Here is a 3,010-nt window from a genome sequence, read left to right as displayed (position 1 = left end):
TATCATCTTCCGCTTTATACTTAATTATTACTAAATAGTTCATCCTATAAACCTTATTTCCCAGTTTAATAAGAAAACACTTTAAATAAATTACACTAAATATTGTAGAATCTAGTCTTTCATTTCACTATTATACTTATCAGCTGATCAAAATTTATGGACATAAGGAAATATTCTTGTTAATTTAATACAATTCTTGATATTGCATCCCCCCCGCCTCTAGTTTTTGGAAGTAATCTAGTATGATGTTCCAGTCTTCTTCATAACAGCTCAGGGGTTCATTCCGGACTCCTCTAGACAGTTTGTCCATGATCATCATGTCTAGTAGTTTAAAGGTCCAATCTTCTTTGGATGGTATTTCCATGGACTTCCATTTCTGTGTGTAGGCTATTCGTGCTGCTGATAACATGTAAAATAACAATTTACCATATTTTTTTCCAGTGGTTGCTCTATTATATTGAATAAGAAGATGTCTGGAGAGAGTTTGAGTGAGGATACTGCTTTCTTAATTTCAAACAAAATCAACTTCCAGAACTGCTTCGCTTTTTCACAAGTCCACTACATATGGTAGATCGAACCCCTCTCCCCCCAACACTTCCAACAAAGATTACTACCATTACTAAACATTTTACTCATTTTTTCTGGTGTTAAATACCATCTGAAAAAACCCTTATAATAGCTTTCTTTAACCTTTTGGCAACAGGTGTAACTCAATCTTTTTTCCCATGTGAATTCCCATTGTTCTAATTCAATTTCAAACCCAAAATTTTGTGCCCATCTGGTCATGTTGTCCTTAATGTACTCATCTTCTGTATAATATTTCAGGATACATTTATATATTCTTTCCAATACGGATTTCTTATCTGACATTAACTCCTGCTCTAATTCTGAATCTGATGGACCTATACCCGGTTGTTTGTTATCCATAAGAAAACGTTCTCTCAGTTGTCTGTAGGAAAACCAAGTAAATTCATAACATTGTTCATTAAGTTCTTCACATGTTTTTTTATTTTATATCCAGTATCCTCTAATTGTGTTAAGTCTTTATAGGTTAACCAATTTGCCTCTTTTTTCAGATTGTATTTAAGAAAGGCCTCTTGGGTGGTTACCCAAAGAGGGATTTTAGAGCAAATCCATTTTTTTGTATTTTTTCCATGTTCTCATTAGAGGACACCTTTCAAAATGATTGTTAAAATCTTGGTTGACATTTACCTTCTCATCAAACAAATAGGCATGCCGGCCAAATCTCAGATTCACCCCTTCCAAATTCAACAAGTTTTGATTTTTCAAAATAAGCCACTCTTTTACCCATGTTAAACATGCCGCTTCAAAGTATAATCTGAGATTTGACTGAGTGCCACCATTTTGAGAGGCTAAGAGCCCCCCCCCCCAGACACAGAAAGAGGGTGGAGCATTTACCTCAGGAAGGGGAAAGAGGAGGGTAAGAAGGGGAGGGGGCTGCTCCACTTCAGCGCCATTGCCAAGGGTTCCTCACAGGATCATTCAGGGGAAAGGAGAGGCAGGAGAGTCGTCTTTTGCGGGAAAGGAAAAATAAAACAACCCGGGGCAGGGATGTTTTTGAGTCAGTGGAGAAGTTTGCCCTTGGAGTGAAGGGAAGGGGAGAAAAAAGAGAAAAGAGGGCTTGCTCCATGGCTTCCTCCTCTCAGGGCTCCCACTGCCCTTGCGCCTTCCCCCAGCAACCAGGGCATGGTCCCTTTAGGGGGTTTCCCGCCTCTTCCTCTGCTCTCTGGAGGGCATCCTGCACACGGAAGAGGGGCAGGGAAGAGAGAGACGGAGGGAGAGGAAATGCACCAAAGAGAGAGGAAGAGGGAGAGGAAGCGCACCCTCGCCTAGACTTCAGTCTACTTCCTCAGATGCATTTAGATGCAATAATAATAATAATAATAATATGTAGAGAGATCTTGTAGCACCTTTGGGACTAACTGAAAGAAAGAAATTGACAGCATGAGCTTTTTGGAGACAGTCTACTTCTTCAGATGCATTTAGATGCAACAACAACAACAACAACAACAATATGTAGAGAGATCTTGTAGCCCCTTTGAGACTAACTGAAAGAAACACATTGGCAGCATGAGTTTTCCTAGATGTCAGTTTTCCTCAGATGCTTTTAGATCCAATAATAATAATAATATGTAGAGAGATCTTGTAGCACTTTTGAGACTCACCGAAAGAAAGAAAATGGCAGCATGAGCTTTCCTAGACTTCAGTCTACTTCTTCAGATGCATTTGTGACTTGCAAAAGATCACCCAGTGGCTTTGTATGGTCCAGCTGGGAATCGAACCGTGGACTCCAGAGTCATAGTACTCCAGTGATCAAACCACTATGGAGTAGGAGTATTAAATAGGGCAGCTATGGGCCATTTGTGGCCCTGGGTCATTGTTTTGTGGTCCTCCCATCCATCCTCCCCAATTCCAAAATTATTATTATTATTATTATTATTTTATAAAGAGGAGAAGGATTTCCTGGAAGACTCTGTGGTTGCCAGCACACAATACACTGTTTAACATTTATACATAGATACAGATATAGATATCTGTTTTTCCAATCTGGAAGTGGACTTCCTCCCAGTCAAGGGAGGTAGCCCACATATTTATTTTATTTTATTTTTATTGTGCCTTTCTCCCAAAGTGGGACCCAAAGTGGCTAACAACATATATAAAACACATTAAAACAACAATTAAAGTGGTAAAAATATATTTTAAAAATTACAAATACTGTATAAAGTAAAAAATACAAATATAAAATTCCAAAGGTTAAAATCAGCCAAACCCATGCATCAAGAGGTTGGTGAAATGAGGAAGGGGGGGGGGGTCCTTTGGCTAAGAGAGAGGAGAGAAGGTGTGAAAGACACTCTGTACATACTCAGGCACCCACTGCTTTTAAGACTGAGAACTGAATAATTCTGAGGTTCAGAGGCTTGGCGGCCTTCCCTTCAACATAATAATAATAATAATAATAATAATAATAATAATAATAATAATAATAATA

The sequence above is a fragment of the Sceloporus undulatus genome, chromosome 9 (assembly GCF_019175285.1).
Source record: "Sceloporus undulatus isolate JIND9_A2432 ecotype Alabama chromosome 9, SceUnd_v1.1, whole genome shotgun sequence".
NCBI classification, from domain to species: domain Eukaryota; kingdom Metazoa; phylum Chordata; class Lepidosauria; order Squamata; family Phrynosomatidae; genus Sceloporus; species Sceloporus undulatus.
Note: the sequence above shows the minus strand (reverse complement) of the source record.